The sequence below is a fragment of the Pistacia vera genome, unplaced genomic scaffold (assembly GCF_008641045.1).
Source record: "Pistacia vera cultivar Batoury unplaced genomic scaffold, PisVer_v2 Contig1060, whole genome shotgun sequence".
NCBI lineage: Eukaryota > Viridiplantae > Streptophyta > Magnoliopsida > Sapindales > Anacardiaceae > Pistacia > Pistacia vera.
Window position 1 is genome coordinate 319,282 of NW_022195094.1, and position 13,604 is coordinate 332,885.

Here is a 13,604-nt window from a genome sequence, read left to right on the forward strand (position 1 = left end):
CTGAAACAACGTTCGATTTGTACGTGGCGGGGGCGGGGAGTGTGGGAGAGATCGGAGGGGGAGGAAGGGCGGTGCAGAAGAATCGGGGACGTGGTCGTACGCGGTGGAGAAAAGGAGAGTAAAGATGAAAGGATAAGAAGGTGAAAGTGGTGGTGCAGCAGCGGTTACGGTGGTCCTGGGCGTTGGAAATCGAGTGTTGTATAAATGGCGGTTGTTCCTCTGAAGCATAACCCCTCTTTCTTGCTCAGTTGCTACTTTCGGGTACCTAATAATTTTATTCTCTCTTTTACTATTTTATTAATAGTGTTTACATCATATTTTTTTATATTGATTTGTATAGTATGAGTTTTATTTAAATATTCAAAGAAGAGAATTTGTTTTATTTTATTGTATTAATAATGATATGAAATAGTATATAATTATCGTTGGGATTGTTATGTACATGTACTAGCGTAAAATCAGAAATAAACTTTAATAATGAAAACTGATAAAATAAAAAATAAACCAATATGAATTTGAGGGTCTCAATTTAGAATTATAATTTAGTGGTTATATTTAATTTGAAAAAAAAAATGGCTTGATCTACTTAAGAAATGGACAAATACTCTAACTCATATCTTGCACATGTCTTAGTTGTCCTTTCTACAAAAACGTATAGCCTTGTCGCTCTATTTCTCATTTTCAGTTTTATTTTATATATTATCCCTTCAAAATCTCATTTTTTTCTTCCTTGTTGCTATAGGAATCTTCCACAACCCTATTGGATCGTTTATTCAGGTTGGCTTTGTCATTCTTTCTCATTGTTGTGTGGTGAATTCAATAACTTTGTTGGAAGTTGTCAGTACTTGTATCTTATGGGTTAAATTTTTGTATGAGCAGAATCAAGATAGCATAAATTAGCTAGAGTTTTGTCCTCAGTCAATTATAAATTAGCATAAATTTGCTTTATTACAAACTTTGCTAACTGATTACATTGGATAAAGGGAACTGAAACAAAGTTAGAACTACATTTTCCTTTGGCTAAGATGCTAGAGTGATATGAGAAAAAGGGAACTGAAAACAATGGAAGAATCGAATACTGCCGCAAGATGAGAATGATATGCTGAGTGAGAAAATGCAAGAGGTAGCGAATTTGAATTGTATATGCAAACTTATGTGCATTATAAGCCTTTTAACTATATGGCCTCTGCTTAATTGCTTTTATTGTGTTCACTTGATCAGTGAATTTCCTCTATAGAAATATATGTATTCTAGCTCTTAAGATAAGGTGCACAAAAATTATACTTTGTTGAGGTGGCAAAAGGTGTTATTTTTACATTGTGATGAGAGAGTACCTCAATTTGGTGCCTTTTTTTCCTCTTCTTGGGAGCTTTAGCTTCTACTTCAGTTGTATTGGACTCTTCTGTTGCATTCTCTTTACCTTCAACGCATTGGCAGCATGTTGTCATGTGAGGCATTTGATGAGTCTAGATGTAATTATGGTGTTTCAGAGTTGTGAGTCTTAGTCATGTTTACTGACTCCTTGATTAGATGACATTTTTATGACTTACTATGATTTTATAATCTATTGTTCAGCGTATATTGATCTGAAGGTGAGACTATGCTGTGAATCTTGCAATAACCAGCTCAAAAAGATATTGAAGACAAGGGTGAGACATTATGTAACTCTACTATTAGCATAGATTTTTGCTTTTTATTATTACTATTGTTATTAGCTAATCTTATCAGCATTAACTGAAATGTTTTTGTTTAATTAGAATGTTAAAGTTATAGCAAGTTTAGTGCTAGTTGCATGATTGACTGAGGATAATTATTATATTGTTATATATAATGCAGTGTGTAAATTAAAATGTTGTTATTTTTGGATATCTTTTAAAGTGTTGTGATAGAGGAATGTTGTATATAGCATTGGAAATTATTCAAGTTGCAGGTCTCTTTATCAGTGCATAAAAATATCATTTCTGTTGTTGCTGTGTCATGGATAGTGCATTTTGGATTTTTATTGCTCATCACGCATAAAAATCCATGTATGGACATATATATATATATATATGATATTGATGTTAGTGATCAGATTTTTATATTGTGTCAATTATTTTGTTGATGTTGAAGTATAATACTAGGTCAATACGAAAGCCATAAAAAAAAACACATTCTGCAACTAATTTTTTAGTAGCAAAAAGTAATTTAGCATATTGCATTCCGCTGAAGTCAATACGAAATGCTCTAAAAAAACACATTCTGCAACTAATGTTTAGTAGCAAAAAGTAATTTAGCATAATTGCTTCCACATTCGCGTCTAAGTGATTAGAATTAACTATCAGATTTTGGTTACCAAAAGATACATTCGTCCACTAATAAAATATGTCGCGAAAACCTTTTGGATTTCATTAGCGTCTAAATTATTAGAATTAACTACTAAATTTTGGTCACTAAAAGATACATTCGTCCACTAATAAAATAGTTGCAAATTCTATTGGATTCCACAATCAGCGTTCTAAAATGATTATAATTACTTACCACTAAATTTTGGTCACCAAAAGATACATTCAGTCACAATAAAATAGTCGCGAAAACCTATTGGATTCCACATTCAGCGTCTAAAATGACTATAATTAACCACTAATTTTGGTTACCAAAAGATACATCGGTCACTAATAAAATAGTCACGAAAACCTTTTGATTCTACATTCAGCGTCTAAAAGTTATACAATTAACTACCAAATTTTGGTTACCAAAGATACATTCGTCAACTAATAAAATAGTTGCGAAAACCTTTTACGAAATTACTCTTACACCTTTAGTGTCTAATTTTTGTGGCATTCACGACAAATTATTAGACACTAAAAGGTACATTTTGTAACAATTAGTAGTCGCTATACCATTTTACCAAATTACCCTTGAACTATTAGCGTCTAATCGGGGGGGTCGCTTTTGACCAGCAATTAAAGACTAATTTGCTAGTCGTTAAAAAAAAACTTTCCGGGTCTAAACAAAAATTTAGACACACAAACAATTTACGACAGTGATTCTGCAACTACATGGCGACTACGAAATTTAGACACGAAATATGGTTTAGCTTCTAAATTTATTTTCTGCGTATAATTTTGCTAGACCTGAAAGACATTTTTCTTGTAATGGTATGTATTACCACTTTATTCAAAGTAAGAATTCGGGCCCTATGATGTAATTTGAGAAAAAATTAAAGGATTATGCCTGTGATCACATGAGAATTAATCTTCAAATGTGTCACTCAGACTGTTATATTATGTACAATCCTCCACCATCTCCATTGCTCCACATTTTTTTCTTTTCTTCCTTTTGCATAGCCTGCAAACTACTTTAGTTGATTGCAATCTCACCACTTTATTCCATTGTCTACCAAAACCTAGGCCACCTTTCTTGCTGGCAAATCCATCAAATTGAAGATAAAAGAGTCCTTCAATAGTGTCACGAAACTATAAATAAGGTGAATACTAATATGGGACAGTGTCACCACCTCACTTAGTTGGTATAGTTAGACCGTCCAAATCATATATTGGCCTGTGCTATCATACATGTTTGCTATATTTTTTTTCTTTTTATCTATTATCCACGATTCTGAATAATTACTTATTATCATTAATCAATCCCACCGGTGGTAATGATAACTTTAGCACTAATTTATTGCATTGGGAAATTTTTTCGATGGGTGCATCACCATGAAAGCGGTCTCAAAAATTATATACATGTCTTTCTTTAATTAAATAGCATCACCATTCTACATCAACCAAGTGGTGAGACTATCCCATATAAGTTTTTCCAGTAAATAAAATGTCAGTGATTAAAGAAAAATAAAGACAAGAAAGAAGGCAAGAGTAGCAGAATGTCTCCCAAAGAATGCTAAGAGAAGAGAGAAGAATTACATAAGCAATGTCTGTATATTGTACTGTATATCTCTGATGCTTTGTACAACCCCTATTTACAAGTGTAATGTGATAATAAAAGGAAAATGTAGCAATTTATGCCTGATTTCTCAATTGCATGAAATCCAGGCAATAATGAAAATACATGGAAAAATATTATGCATTAAAAACAAATAATTGCATTGGGAAATCTTTCGATGTGTGCATCACCATAAAGAGGCGGTCTCAAAAATTAATAATACATGTCTTTCTTTAATTAAATAGCATCACCATTCTACATCAACCAAGTGGTGAGACTATCCCATATAAGTTTTTCCAGTAAATGAAATGTCAGTGATTAAAGAAAAATAAAAACAAGAAAGAAGGCAAGAGTAGCAGAATGTCTCCCAAAGCATGCTAAAGAGAAGAGAGAAGAATTACAGAAGCAATGTCTATATATTGTATTTGTATATCTCTATATGCTTTGTACAACCCCTATTTATACAAGTGTAATGTGACAATAAAAGGAAAATGTAGCAATTTATGCCATGATTTCTCAATTGCATGAAATCCAGGCAATAATGAAAATCACATGGAAAAAATATTATGCATTAAAAACAAATAATTGCATTCCATATCTCAACCCCCAAACCCCACCCCTCCAAGCTTGTGGTTGGTAAATGTCATAAACACTGAGCTTTCGTAATAGATATGAATGTTGTCTGCAACACAATGGTTTCGTGAAGATGTTTGCTGGTTGTTCTGTAGTTCTAATGTGCATGGTTTTAATAAATTCCTTCCTGAATTTTTCCTCTTATGAAATGATAGTCAATCTCTACGCATGTGTTTCATTCTTTCATGGAACACTAGATTTGCTGCAATGTCGTTTGCTACCTTACTGTCACAATATAAACAAACAAGGCTTTTCACTTGTACTTTCAGATCTCCTAACAACCCAAGAATCCAAGTGATCTTATAGGTGGTTTTGACCATAACTCCATACTCAGCTTCTGTTGATGACAGAGATACAACAGATTGTTTCTTTGTTTTCCACGAAATTAGAGCTCTTCCAAGTTTTGTACAAAACCTGGTAAGTGATTTCCTCGTCATCAGACATGTGCCCAATCTGAGTCGCAATAAGCTGTGACATCCAAGCTTTCATTTTGAGACAAGAGAAGTCCCAATCCAGGAAATCCTTTCAAATACTTGATTACCTTCATTGTCGCATCCATGTGAGAGTGTTTGGGTCCATGCATATATTAAGTGAGGATGTGGACGACATAGCTGATGTCTAGTCGTTTTATAGTGAGATAGATAAGACGATTCACAAGTCTGTGATAATGTGATGCATCTTACAATGGTGGGTCTATTTCTAAGGATGATATTGCTTGGTCATATTCTTGAGTGGTGAACTTAGAGTTTTTCTCCTGTTTCGGTCCATGCATGAATTGAGTGAGGATGTGGACGGCATAGCTGATGTCTAATCGTGTTATAGTGAGATAGATAAGACAACCCACAAGTCTTTGATAATGTGATACATCTTCCAATGGTGGGTCTATTTCTGAGGATGATATTGCTTAGTCATATTCTTGAGTGGTGAACTTAGAGTTTTTCTCCTGTTTCAGTCCATGCATGAATTGAGTGAGGATGTGGATGACATAACTGATGTCTAGTCGTGTTATAGTGGGATAGATAAGACGACCCACAAGTCTTTGATAATGTGATGCATCTTCCAATGGTGAGTCTATTTCTGAGGATGATATTGCTTGGTCATTTTCTAGAGTGGTGAACATGGAGTTTTGCTCAACAAGAATGACACTCGGTTCACATGTTGACAATCTAGAATCAGACACAAGTTCCAAAACATACTTCCTTTGGCTAAGAGATATCCCTACTGGAGATCTTGCAATTTTGATTCCTAGGAAATACTTTGGTTCTCCTAAATCTTTTATATGAAAATGCTTGTTGAGATGTTCTTTTAGAGTCTTGATGGCTGTTTCATTATTTCCTATGATCGGATGTCATCTACGTACATAATAAGAGCAATAAAAGAGTTACCTCTTCACTTTGAGAAGAAAGCATAATCATGTTTAGATTGGAAAAACCCTAGGCTTGTAAGCGCTTTTGTAAATTTCTCATTCCACTGCGAGGATGCTTGCTTTAAATCGTATAGGGAATTTCGAAGATGACATACTTGATTCTCCCCCTATCTTTGAAGTCCCACAGAACATCCATATAAATTTCCTCATGAAGATCACCATACAAGAATGCATTGTGAACATCCATTTGATGCAAGGTCCAATAACGAATGGAGGCAACAGTCAAGAAGGCTTGGACAGTGACATGTTTTGCCACTAGGGAGAAAGTCTCAACATGATCACGTTGAGTGAATCCTTTAGCAACCAATCGGGTTCTGTATCTCTCAATGGATCCATTAGAGCAATGTTTGATCTTGCATCCAATAGATTTTTGATGGGATGGACGTGGTACTAAGTCCTATGTGTGATTTAGAGCAAGAGCAGATAGTTCTTCAACCATGGCCTGACACTAGTGTGAGTGAGAAACAACCTCAGAATAACTTGAAGGTTCTCTTTTAGCACATATGTAACTAATACATACTCTGTGAGCTAGAGATAATCCATCATAGTTGACATAGTTAGATTTTGGATAAGGAATACCTATGCATGTCTTTATGGTGGGATAGTCATAATCAACAACCCAAATAGGTGGTCGAACGGTGCATTTGGAGCATCGTGGATGAGGGTCTGTAACTCTGTCAAGAGATACTGTATGTGTGGGTTGTGGAATGTTGTAAGGAAAGAAGTTACTTCTAGAAGACTGGTAGACTCAAGAGCTATTGTTAAATTCATAGTGTTAGAAATAGCTAGAACAAATATTAGCTCATAAGATGGATTTGAGGAAGGTTCATCTTCCAGAAAAGGTGTCATTTGAGGTGAATCGGAAATGGAAATTGCATCTTGATAAGGAAATCGATCCTCATGAAAGAGGACATCACGGGAGATTAAGAATCTTTTTATTGTTGGATCATAAATTCGATACCCTTTTTGTAGCATAGCGTAGCCCATGAAGATGCAAGGGTTAGCCCAAACTTTGAATTTGTCTGACCCTAAAACTTTAGAATAACAGAGCCATCCAAAAACTCAAAGGTGATTGATATTCGAAGTTTTGTCAAAGAGTAGCTCATATGGAGTTTTGCCACCCAGCACACATGTTGGCAGGCGATTGATTAAATAGGTAGTGTGACCACACATTCACCCCAAAAATAGGTAGGGAGGTTGGCTTGGTGTTTTAGGGCACGAGTGACTTCTAGTAAATGCCTATGTTTACACTCAACTATCATGTTTTGTTGAGAAGTAGATGTGCAGGAACTTTCATGAAGAATCCCAAGTGAGGAAAATAGGGAGAAAAAATTTTGGTTAAAAAAATCTTTGGCATTGTCAGATCGGACCAAATGAACGAGGTTTTGAATTGGGTAGTGACCATCGATAAGAAATTCCTAATGTGGGTAATTGTTTGATCCTTTGATCGCATTAAGAATACCCACATCCCTCGGGAAAAATCATTTATAATGGTGAGGAGAAACCTAGATCCATCATAATTTGGAGTATGGTAAGACCCCTAAATATCAAGATGTATAAGTGCAAAAGGATGTGTGGTAGTGGATGTGCTATGGGGAAATGTGTTTCGTGTTTGTTTGGCGAGTGGACATGTTGGCCATTTGGGTTGAGGGACAGAAGCACTATGACTCAGTCTTTGATGCAAAATATATAATGTTTTATTAATGTTTGTATTACAAAAGGAAAGTTTACTGGTTTTACAATTAGGAAAAACAAAAGAAAAAACATCAAGTGTCCATTAGTAAGGACATTATTCACTCTACCCAAGCCTATTAGTGTCCCAGTCGAAGGGTCCTAAAATTCACATTTATCAAAAAAAAAAATTGTAAAAGACAATTATTATCTTGACATATTTTAGACACTAAGATGAGATTTAGGTGAAAAGCTAAGACAAATAGTGCATTCTTTAAGACTAAAAATTTGGTAAGTTGGACAGTTCCTATGTGTGTGGTTGGAGTAATATTTCCATTTGGCATACAGACAGAGATACTGGATGTATTTGTGGTATGATGATGAAAATATTTTGGGTTGCAAATGATGTGGTCACTAGCACCCGAATCAATTATCCAGACATCATCTTTAATTAAATTAGAACAGAAAGATGTACCTGCATATATGCCATTGGAGCCTATGGAACATTGTTCAACATTTGTAGAAGGTGATCAAATTGTTTTGGGCTGATTTGTGTGGTTGAAACCAAATCTCCGGATGGAATACTGAAAACTTGATAAACGGAAGATTTTCCATTTTTATCCTTGGTTGGACAGCCATGCAATTTCCAACAATGATCCTTTATGTGGTTTTGCTGTTTGCAATAATCATAGTAATATTTGGGTTTGCCTTGTTTGGATTGCTCAAGCCTATTTTGCCAATTTGTTTGCCCATACCCAATTTGCCAATTTGACCCATTGCTAGTTGTTAGGCCATTAGTTGAGACTTGGCCCATATTGAAATTTGACCTATTATTGGATGTTGGGCCATTAGCCAAATTTTGACCCATATAAGTATTTGACCCATTTTACAAAAGCGAGCAGTTAGATGGAGGGTTTCCATCTGGACCGTTGAAGAGCTCATATAAATTAGAGCTTTTCCCATTTTTCATTCCCAGCCACCCTTTGAATTCATTTGTAAAAGAGTTGGGAGAGAAAGAGTGTACCAATTTTGTGCTGGCGACCCACCAAGGGTCATCCACGAGAAGTTGTCGTTGGCTCTCGTCTTAGATGACAAGCTAGAAGGTGAAACGCAAGGATGGTGGTGGTGTGGCAACAAGGATTTGTGTCTGAAAGGGCACAAATCCTTCGTTTAAGTCGAGAAGGAAGCGGCTAAGGCGATCTCAATCTCAGATATTCTAGTATTGCTTCAGTATCTTGGCGGTGCATCAAATTTTTCTTTGGCAACTTCCAGGGTATTCCATGCCACCGAGAGTTTGTTGTAATATGTGGTGACAAACTTGTTGGCTTGCTTTATTTAGACAAGATTTTGCCTGAGGGTTAAGGTTTGGGCAAGATCCAACTTGCAGTACATCTCATTGATGTGTGCCCAAGTTTCAGTCACAATATCCATCGGTGGTAATCTGACTACTACTTCCGGTGATAAGCAATTGTCGATCCATGAACAAACGAGCATATTGCATCTATTCCATTGTCAGAGGAGATTGGATTCTATGGATTGGGAATAGTGCCGTCAATGAAGCCCTCTTTGCCTTTGGTGATGAGGGCTTGACGGAAATCTGTAACCCATGTGGCTTAGTTTCCTAATCTGGTCAAGATCACCTTGACAAGGTTGATTTTGGGCCATCAGACGCCAACGTATACAGAACGTCACCCGATTCAAGGCTGTGGCTGGCGGTTGGTATCATGTGGAATGTGAAAGGTTGTTGTCTCAGGTAGGGTTCAAGACCCATTTGGGCATTTTGACCCGTGGGGTAACCCGAAAAGGTAAATGGATATGAGAATGGATTTGGGCCTTGTTGGTGATCCAAATCCAACAACACAACAACAATAATATACCACAAAATCAAGTCAAATTCGGTAAAGCATAAACTAGCACAAAACACTTACTTGCAAATTTCGAACCAAGACAAGTAGTAACCTTCAAGCATAAAGGATCACTCCACCAACTTGAATTTATTTCACCACCAAATCCTCTTGCCAAGACTTGAATAAAGAATTCACAAACAAGATCACATAAGTTCTTTGAAAATGGAAAAACCAAATATTTCATATATCTTGACTAAATTTACAATGAGGAATAGTTGCCTTTATATAGGCAATTACAAGGATAGGAAAGTAATTCACAAATACAAAGAAATTACAAATAAAGTTAACAAAAATTACAAGCCATTCAATCAAAAACAAAGCCCATGCCTATTTAATGCAAAGGGAACATAAACCCTTAAATCTAAGATCTTTGTCATAACCACTCCATTAGGTGTATAAGCTTGCTCCCATTAGATTAAAAGTCAATCAATAGTCCTAATTAATTCTAGTAGTAAGGATGCATGAAATTGGGCCTTGAGAATCATGGAAGTGAACCCAATAAGGAGTCATGTGAATTCTTGCTTTATAAATGCAAATTTGACTGAATTGGGTATTTTGGGCAATTGGGCTTCTTTCTTGATGGACTTGGAATTCTCTTGATGTGTTTGGACTTGGAATGACTTGGGTTGATTTGATTGGACTCATCTTCTCATTAGAACTCGCTTGGGCCGAATAGTCTTCATTATTTTCCACATTCTATAAACTAAGCGTTTTAGGACTTTGAATGGATTTTTTTTATTTCAACCAAATTAGCAAGTGTGTTAGAACTTGTAATTCTCTTTCCACTCATGCTTACAAGTGTTTTAGGACTTGTAAACATGTCAGTTGGGTTGATGGAAATGGGCCAGTTTTCATTTGTGAGATTGGACTTGTTTGAGTTGGTGGATTTGGGCCTATTAGTGTTGTGTTTGGGCCTGTTATATTTGGGTTGGCTGTGGTATTGAGGGCCTGGTTGTTTGGGTCTTGGGTGTTTGACAATTTGTTTAAGAAGAGATAAAAGATACTAACCAAGTTTTTGTTTGAAAAAAAAAAAAAAAAAAAAAAACAGGGATAGAATGAAGAGATTTCTAACCGAGCTTCTGTTTGTATTTGCAAGGAGAGAATGAAGAGGTTAGCTAAGCGGAAGCTTGTTTAATTGACCTGCTCTGATACCATATCAGAGATTTAAGAAAAATAAAGACAAGAAATAAGGCAAGAGTAGCAAAATGTCTGCTAGAGAATGCCAAAGAGAAGAGAGGAGAATTACAAAAGCAATGCCTGTATCTTGTATTTGTATATCTCTATATGCTTTGTTCAAACCCCTATTTATACAAGTGTAATGTGACAATAAAAGTAAAACGTAGCAATTTATGCCATGATTTCTCAATTACATGAAATGCGGGCAATAATGAAAATTACATGGAAAGAATATTATGCATTAAAAACAAATAATTGCATTCCATATCTCAATATAAAAGTTTTGCTTTCAATGCACTTGTGTTAATTAGAAGAACAGTTCTACCTTATATTGTTAAATATGTTGATTATTTTCAGATTAACCTTATCAGAGTTGTGAAATTTTATCTTTCAGGTCTTCATGAATCAAATAATAGTTTTGGTTTTTTCATCCACATGAAACGATTTGATTTGTTAGTGCATGGAGTATTTTAGTAATTAACTAAAAATAAGTATTAATTTTATGGATAATATTTTATGTACAAACTTCTTATGCGGACTTTTTCATACAAACTGATGCAATGTGATGATTTTAAATTAAAATTAAACTAAATAATTAAAGGAGATTATATGTCAAATATGCAAAGTTACCACATCAATTTGTAGGAAATAGTTTTTAAATGTAGTATTACTCTAATTTGATATAGTGATAAGTAATTCAATTGCCGTTTAATATAATTCCATTCCCCTTTTATTTTTCTTATTAACTTATCAAAACTTCTCTTTCAAGAACAAATAAATTATAAACGTTTGTTATGTATCAATCAATGAGGCGGCTTTCACTTATTGTGACTGATTTACAAGTAATTTTTATTCATTTTATTTGTTGATTTTTGCTTCTTTTTTTTTAGTATTGTTTTCTAATCTTCATTTTTACTACTTGGCATTCTCTAGATTGTTGCATTTAATATGATCCTTTTATTTTATGGCCATCGACTAAAGTAGATTGTAATTATCATAAATTTCATAAATGCTTTAATTTATTGCACAAAAAAATGGATAAGCCTTATCTATAAAAAATGGGTTCATGCTTTTGTTGGATCACTTGTAGGAGATAGCGGATGATTTCCAGGTATGATTTCTTACATCTTAAGCTAAATTTATGTTTTCTTGCCTTATCAATTAGGAAATTTATGATGTTTTTGGGTAAGGGATGCGCAAAAAAATCTGATATCTGATAAGAAAAAGTTGGATATCTAAAAATTCAGATCGGATTCGAATATCAATTTTTGGAAGATCTGGATTGGATACCGAATTGGCTCTACAAAGAAACCGGATATCCAGATTCCATCTGATTTTGTCCATAACTACAAGTTTTAAGAAGTTATTTTGAGGTCCTAGGTGAAAAGTGCTCAAGTATGTGGACTGTTCTAAAATACAATGACAACTTTGGGGGTCAAAATGTAATGAAATGATGATGTGGCAAGGGTTCTAAAGAATAAAGCAAAATTTTAGGGGGGAAATTGATCTTTTTCATGCAAATTCAGATAAAACCGGATCAGACGAAATTTGGATCGGATTTGGATCAGGTTTCATTCTGATCTAAATTTTCAGATCGGATCAGAAAAATACAAAACCGGATCAAATATCTCGTTTTGCACACCGCTAGCTTTGGGGTTTGCAGAACGTGAACCGGAAGCTCTTAGTGAAATTCATGTGGATGGGTGATGACCATAATTTTTTGTAGTGTGGCTGCTTATGTTATCTTCTCTGCCTCTGTTCACACACCGACATATGCAGCGCCCTGATTTTTTCTATGGCATCATTCATCAAATATACATACTGTTCAATTTATAACAACAATATCTTAATGAATCGATAACATTATGAAATTAATGTCAATGATTTACTGCACCATTGATTGACATTAGTTGGATAACATTATTAGATTAATAATTAATAAATCGCTTCGAATTGTATTTTATATATATATTTTTTCTTTTTTCTTTTTTTTCTTTTTTTCTTTTTTAGTCAAAATATGTAAAGGAGGGGATGGAAAATGCGTTTGAATGTATTATTCAACGGCGGCAATGGGTGAAGTGGTGGATGGTACTGAATCTTAATCAAGAAATAGGTCTGGTCAACTAAACATTTGCTTAGAAATTGGAACAATCAACTTCCTTCACGTGATCAACAATGGCACACCGTCTTGACTGAAAGTGAAAGCATGGCCCAACCTAACCAACTCGCCCATACTCCATCGAGGAAACTGCTCAGTCACTCCATACAAACTCTGTTCAATGCCTCTACTCAACCACATCGATCAATTCATTAAATTACTGTTTGACATGTGTCGCAGTTTTAATTGTCAATTTGACATGCAATAAATTTTCAAACATCAATATTCACGCAAACTTTTATGATATATGCAATTTATCTGTAACTCTATATGATATTTAGCTATTTATCTTGATATTAAAATAATAACATAAGAATAAGCCATCCATTTAATTATGAAATAAAAATTTTAATCCAATACAACACTAAACTATTAAACTCAATAGATAAAATCTAGTTACAACAATTGGCCACTCGTCTACTAATTTAAATACATGATTACCGCTTAACAGAATTAACTCCCTTTTCTTTGGTAACCTCCAACTACCTTCTTAACTACTAAAATATATAAATTAACTAGGGTTTCTATATAGAGTTAATGACTTTTTCCCATCCAAATAATGTTTAATGACACTTTTTCACCCACAGACTTTTAAAATATCATTTTACTATCCAAATTTATATTCCGACGATGAACAGAGAGCAAACTCATTACAGGCTATTAGGGCTTTTGAAGAGAGGAGGTCGATGAATCTTTTGGTTGTGGAATG